Source organism: Euprymna scolopes, chromosome 12, assembly GCF_053919585.1.
Source record: "Euprymna scolopes isolate OS-2025 chromosome 12, ASM5391958v1, whole genome shotgun sequence".
Classification (NCBI taxonomy): Eukaryota; Metazoa; Mollusca; class Cephalopoda; order Sepiida; family Sepiolidae; genus Euprymna; species Euprymna scolopes.
In genome coordinates, this window is record NC_136493.1 from 19005750 (window position 1) to 19013578 (window position 7829).

At 35.1% G+C, this 7829-nt stretch overlaps 1 pseudogene; it reads left to right on the forward strand.

The window, feature by feature from the left end:
- The first annotated feature begins 4953 nt into the window (after positions 1-4953).
- Positions 4954-5080, forward strand: LOC145291748 (U2 spliceosomal RNA; annotated as a pseudogene).
- The last annotated feature ends 2749 nt before the right edge of the window (positions 5081-7829 follow it).

Genomic DNA, 7829 nt, shown 5'->3' on the forward strand with positions numbered 1-7829 from the left:
ACATTTTAAAAACTCCATTCCCTGGCAAAATTATATAAGTTAAAGTATTATTTTATAATATATCAATGTCAAAATCAAGCGATAAATTTCCTTCCCTTTTGACTGGTTTCAAATGCGAAAACATGAAATTATATTTTTCTATTTTTTAATGGAGTGGAGGTAAGCAAAAAAGTTGAAAAAAACTCGATCATTTTACATAGACTGATTCTATTCTGCACATTTCATCATCTAACGAATAAATGCGTATCTTGATTATAGAGGAATATCTAAATACAGGTTTACGAAAAGTGCTCCAATAAAAATATTTAACGTCCAATCTATTGTTATTTTGAATGTCCAGTGGTGTTGTAATATGTGGGTATTACAGCTGAGAACTATGTGTTGCGTCTGATTTACAACTATTTAAACCAAGCTACGTTTTGAAAGGGAGTCTGCATATTGGCGCGCAGTGATCTTTTTAGATTTGAAATTAACGCACATTACAAGAGACTTCTTATGAAATAAAATAAACGTATTGCAATGATGCCTTATTATATGATTTTGCATGACGCTGGCATTTTTAACTCAAGCATAGATGAGATTCTGTGGATACAGCTCCCAGAACTGCTTGCCCGGTTCCCCATTGTTGCGACATCTGAGCGTCAAGCTGAGGTTGTCATTTTTGAAGATCGATGCGTGATAATTAACAATCGAAGAGGGCAAGATTAATAGAGGGATTGTGGAAACTATCATTAATGCTCCTTGGTGTATCTGTAAGGTATATAGGCTGCAGGCACTTATCCATAAGCGATAACGCGCCCAGTGTCTGATGATTATTTAGCGATGTGCCAAAATAAATGAATGCGTTTTATTAATACATCTCTTTAACCATGGTGAGACGGGTATATTCCTATGATCCTGAGATTAAAACCCAGTAAATTTAGCGGCAGGAATTTTTCTAACAACTACAAATGAAGCAAACAACATTTTACAAAATATATCTCCCAAATCAAGGTTCTCTTGTTTTACAGTTAAGGCCTTGGCCCTCATTCATTTATAGTTTACATTGTTTGACACCTAAGATCGAAAATATACATCAAAGGTAGATATCGGTCTAGAAAATATCTAGTCTTATTATAGCTTGCGTATGCGTTCTTTAATTAGGCCGTATATTACGTGTGGTAAAAGTGAAATGCAATTTTTTAAGGCAATAACTGTTTTTTAAAAGCCAAATGCGGTAAATGTTGCGTTAAAGTAACAATCTGGCAACTCTGAACACGCATATAGGATAGGATTCCTTAGGATATTTATTCGGTTTAGAATATAAGTGTAATAATGTATGATTCTAGTAGTAGTAATTCCGGTGTGCAGCGGTTCTTTTCAGCAGAAAGAACCCGGCTTCGTAAAAAGGAAACGTCTGAAAGAGACAGGGCAAAAAGAGAAGAATTATGCACCCTAACATGTTATCCTCAGCATTGTACGCAAGGATAATTGAAGCTCTAGCTGTTGTATATTGAAACGGATCGTTCCAAATTGGAATTAAAAACAAAGTAGGATAGAATATTATTATTGAAGGAGAATTTTGAAATCGAACGTAGTCATTAAAAGTTTTTAAAAATACATTTTCGTTAGTTGATACGGTTCCAGGAATGTAGTGAATAATCTATTTTACCTAGGAATGCAAATTGGATATATATAACAAAATAATGTGGTAAATAAAATCGTGCCGGTTAAATTGGGTCGAAGGAAGTATAATAGAACAATGAAATAAAAGAATGTCCACAAAGAAAATCTGAGACTTGTGATGCAAAGACTCGTGCTGGAAGCATGCGCATGGAATTCACATATCCTGTCTGCCTGCTTATGTCGTAAAGAAATGTAGAATTCATATATGGACTGGTTAGACTAGAAAATAACTAAGACAGTGCAAGGCAGCCAGTCAGAGATTCCGATAGAGTCCGCTAAAGCGGGCAAGGTGAACTAACAGAAACTCCTTATGAAACGTGGGAGAGGGAAAGAGGAAAATGCAGCAGCGTTAGCAGACATCGGATTTCAATCACCAACTAGATGAATAAATATCTTATATGCTTCTGTTAAAGGATTCAAAATATTAAGTTGAAAAATTCCTGATGTTCACTGCGAGCGGTTAAACTATGCGTGTGCTCTCTGCTCGACGGTATAAATGTTTGGCAAACCCATACTATTAGTCATATAAGCGTGTTAACTCCCCTACAACACCCTGCTCCGAAGATTTATTTCTATGTTAGTTTCTATTTTTGTTCTGCCGGAACGACGTATTTTGGTACTAGTTTTAGGGGGCACAAGGTCAGATGCGTCGTACAGTAGGTTCGACACCTCTTCTTCTGATAGAGTGTTACATAAATTGTTCGAAGCGCGTCTGCTTCAAGAGTTTCTCATTCGTGGGATGTGGTTCTTCTCACTATGTAAATCATACGCCCGACCCGCTTCTTTATTGTTGCATTTTCTTAGAAGGTATTATAATCTTTGTGCATCTGAGAAAGAATTTTTTCCCCGGCACGTAATTTTCCTTGGGAACTGTTGTTTTGCAGGTTTTACCTGTTTTAGCAATAGCAAGACTGGCCGTATATATCTCGTGAACATCACTTCCGCCGGAGCCATCTGGGATGATGTATTCTCGTTAAGCGTTATGTGGTACACCTCAATAAATTATTGCAACGCTTTTTAGGATAAAGTGTCATTTGCTTTCTTCAAAACCCTCTTCACGTGCCCCCGAATCTTTTAGCCTGCCCGTAAGACTTAGGGGGGTAAGGCGGAGTTGTGATGTGGTCCACTTCGAAGTCGCCTATGAGAATTTTAAAGCCCCCGAATGTAGACTGAGTCCCATTATCTGAGTTCAGCAGTTGACCATTCGAACCGTGCGAATAACTGATGAAGGAGTTGGGCGTTTGCACCTAAAGATTTCGGGCCACTTAAAGCTGTCCACTACTATGAGGTAGTATTGTCCATCTAGTTGTCTCGGAGGTTCACGTGGATCCTTGACCACGGGTAGTCATCTTTGGGTTATGAGCTACATTAAATTGGCGCCCTTTAGCAGCTAGGGCACATCCTCTTCTTGTTCGAACATTATTTTGCAGGGTCACTAAGACAACTACTCTCTTCCGATATAATAATAATACCTGTCGCAGGTTTAGAAAACCTCTGCGACTTGTTCATCAATGAGAAATTTTCCTTGGTGTCCTTCATGAAATAGTTGCTTTCGGTGTCTTTCCATTATATCATCCTGCGTTACGGGAAATTCTTTCACAATCGCATAGGATCGAACTATAACCGCTCTTTGATTGTAGTGATGCGATCACCGAGTATTTAAGTGATTTACCAATATATTTGTATTAACCGAGATGGCCTTGGGATTTGGAAGTTAGAGGATTCTTTTAATTACGAACTCATACAAGGAAATAGTCTGTCCAATGCCAGTTTCGCTTAAAAGTAAAAGGTATGGTTTAGCCTTCTGTAATTGGGTTTCAACATCTGGTAGGTTGGAACCTAGCCCCTTATGTTGGAGAAGGAGACATTGTAATGGAGGTATACGTTGGAAGTTGACGATCCGGGTTTAATCGTGTATTTTTTTCTTAAAACCTGTCATGATGGAGTTTTGGAAGTTGTGGACTAGGTTGTCAAACTCGCATAGAGGAGGACAGATAGGGGAAACTAAGAGCGAAAAAGAAACGGAGAATTTTTTTTGTAGAACATGATAAGGTAAAGCCGTAACTATTACCAAGTAATATGCCATCGGGAGGTCCAACCAGACACTACTGCATGGTCTAGAATTCATGCACTAAATGGCAATACAACAGCCTCAGTACTTTGCACCTGCTGATAGGACAACCTCCTTAGTGCTTAATCGAAGGTTCGGGTCCCTGACTATCAAGCGGATAACGTCAGCCCAGATAAAACGTTTATATCCAGCACCCTTACTAGTGACATTGCTACAAGGATAAACATAGAAACATAAATTTTCCGCCATCTGTGCCGACTGTTCGCGCAAAATACTGCCAACCTAGTATACAGCTTTTTCTTCTCCCTTTGTCAGAAAAATCACTCATTAAAAAATGAGGACTAAGGGAAGATAAAGAGAAGCGAAAGCAACGAGAGCTGCCGATAACGCACCCAGAACGCGTTTTCTACTCTCCATTCAAAAAATTATTAAGTATTGTACTTAATAGAAGTCTACCTGGCGTGTTTAATGGAAAGTATGGTGATAGCCTCCCCTTTCACGAACTAAAAATGAATACAATTACCTTATCCATTTATACACTCAACTTGGGAAATATCATAAACACCATTTATGAACGAGACACACTATCATTAAATAAACCAATTAGAAAATAAAAATACAAATTAAATACTGAAATAGTTATTAATATTTGAATCTAAAGATAAAAGGTAAAAAATAATATAGCAGCCATTTGTCTCCAACATGCAAACTCTTGAAGACAATTTTAGCTTTAAAAATATCAGCGTTCTGAAGACTTTTTTTTTAATTAACCGTTAAAAGAACAGCGTGATGGCATTCTGAACTTTAGCTAGTGGCGTGTTAAGAAATTGCGATATAAAAGAAAAACGAGACGGGGGGGGGTCCGAAAGACAGCTAATGACGTTATAAGTATTTGCAACATAAAATGAAAGCTGGATGGAAGGGGGTCTGAAAACAAAATATCATGGTTGAGTCTATGCTATTTTTAAGATCAATTTGGTAGATATAATTAACAACATTTATGGACGAGATATGCTATAATTAAATAAAACAATCAGAAAATAAAAATATAGATGAAATACTGAAATAAAGTATAGGTAATATTTGAATCTAAAGATAAAAATTAAAATTAATATAGCAGCCACGTATCACGAGAAGGCTTCCGTCTCCGAAATGTAAACTGTTGAATAGAATTTAATGTTAAAAACATCAGCGTTCCGAAGACGGAACAAATAAATATCCTTTTCTCGGCCTTTTGGCCAAGATCAAAGTGTAGTATCTATTCTAACTACATGCTGTACTTATTGTGATATAAAATTAGGGATCACTTTTCTGTATTTATTTAATGTAAAATGCTCACCCACTTTAAAACCAGTAAGCCTCAAAGCCATTCAAGTGATTCTCAAGATCATTTAAGTTGTGTTTGAAGGATTTTATTTTTTTAATCATTCAAGTCAGTCTTAAGCTCATTTAATTCATCCTTAAGTCCATTAAAGTCATTCTAAGTAATTTACTTTTGATTTATTTAAGTAATTTCAGCCCAGTTTTCGGTCATTTTAGTTTATCTTTAAGAATTACATGTCAATCCTACATTCACGCATTCATTCATTACACGAGAGCACACGACTAATGCCTATCGGCCTTGTTATTTTTTTTATTTTAAAAATTTCAATTTGGAGTTCATGTATCAGTTTCATTGCAGAATAGTAGCATATCCTTTGAACCTGCAGAAATGGAATAGGCTGATAACGACAAGGAGCTTATTCCGAGGGGTTAAATTGCATTTTTTAAGCGGTGAAGTAATCGCTTGTTATTCTGCATGCGTCATTTACCCAATAATTAGCGAACGATTTGTCGAGTAGAGAAAGCACTTAATGGAGCCAATCAAGAAAATGTCCGATATAATTAGGACCGTTACTTAAACGAGCATGATGATTGCTTCATGAGAAGACGTTTTACTGGTAAACATCAAAGGGGCTCTTAATAGTGTATTATATACAAAAAAGAGCAATTACTTCGGTGTAAGTGTTTATTATACTACTCCCAGTCAGAAACAAATAATGTGAACATAATATACGAAGTAATTTACAGTAATTAGATTATAAGAAAATGTCAAGTCAGTAATTGTAAAACGGACTTAGAAATATTTTTTCTGTTCGTTTTCTCTTTCTTACACTCTCACTCTCTCTTTCTCTCTTCTTTTCTTCTGACAGACGCCCTTTGCTTTTTATATCTCATTATTATTATGTAAGATTAGATATATCGGCTAGGAATAATTTACTATAGCAAAAGTATTTTCTTTAAGATTAACTAAACAGAGTATTAAATCGTTAGAAGATTGCTAGAGAGAAAATTAGGTTAGGAATAATTTAACTTTTTTACTAAATCGATGATATAATAAGAAAGTAATCTTATAAATATTTGTATCCAGCGTTGCCCGGTTATGAAATACGCATACAATTATATTTTACTATATGAAGAATTCATATTCATTATGAACAGAAATACCGTAGGTATAAAAGGAAAAAAAACGTAAAGAAATTCAGTTTGCGCATGCGTGTATATGTTTTTGTAATGGATTCACGTTTTAAAATTAATAAAAATACTAGAGTTGAGATCGAAATCAAAACATTAATACGGTGAATAAAGTTCACTAACCATTATATATGAGGGAAAATATAATATGTGAGCGATTGGTGACAATATATAGCAAAGGCATGAAGAGATGATTGAATACGCAGGGTGAATTTCATTTTCAATGAACATGAGGGATTAGATGGATCGTGATGATTAAAGATTATAGATATTGGCAAAGAAAAAAAAAACGGGGGACTGATGTAGAGTAGAGTAACGAGAAATAAAAAAATAAATAAAACGGAGTTAATAGCATAGTAAATAAATCCGGAGATTAAAACTTGGTGGACAAATCCAATGAAAAATGTACGAGTACATGTAAAAGTAAGCATAAAACTATGGCTTGAACTAACTTGTTTCATACTCATAGACCATTTCACACTTAATAAATACCGGAAGAACGTCAATATCCGGTGGACGAATTATCTACCTTTTTACATGGTTTTGTAATACTTGCAGTTATCTTTTTAGCTTATAACCGTTTCACATGGCTATAAACATAGCTATGAAGAATTTCGAATTATCAGAGGTCACACGAATTGTAAATACTCCCAGGTTCATATAACAAGAGTCAAAAGAACTCACGGTAGGAAGCTGCGTGGGAAAAGCGTGTGTTCAAAAACCACTGACAGAAAATAACAAGGAAACAAGAATTACCGAAAATGACATAGGTACAGTGATATAAAAGAATACAATGAAACGACCAGAGCAGCAAGTAAGAAATATTAATTACGAACATGGAAAAAACAAGCACCGCGTGGACAAAATAACGTTGGAAAAGTTAGCTGAGAGAATATTTTCAACTTTTGTTTCATTTCCTTATCTTTCACGGCAATTCAGTTATCAGTCAGTGCTAAAATAAAAGAAATGCGTATTATTCGTTTTTTTTTTCGTGCCGTTTAATAGTTTTGTCAGCGATATTTTCACTTAGAAAAAATAAGAGTAAATGCAGTCTTCGTCCCTTTTTTTTTTCGCCGTCAACATTTTTTTTCTGTTTTTTAAAATAAAAAAAGAAATGTTCATTAAAAATAATTAATGACGCTGTCTATAAACATATTAAGTCTTTTGGGGGGAAAAATGTTCTTTGTAAGATATTTAAACCTCTATGTTCAACATTCGTTTGCAAAGTTACTAAAGAAAATTAATTTTTGTTTCCTTTTTCCCAGTTGTTTGAAAAATATTAGACCTAGAATATCTGACCACGGTTTTGTAAGATTTCTGTGAATTCTCTTTTTTACCATTCACACAAGGATGGACGCCTAACAAAATACAACGGGACAATTCTCAAAACTGTAAATTGAACAACAGCAATTATTTGAACACCAGAAATGCTTAGATGAACAACAAGAAACAGCAAGAAACGCTTAGATGAAGAACAACAATTATTTGAACACCAGAAACGGTTAGATAATCAACAACACTAACAGAAACATGAAAAACTAATTGAGCAATGTGAAAATAAGAAACATATGAATGAACA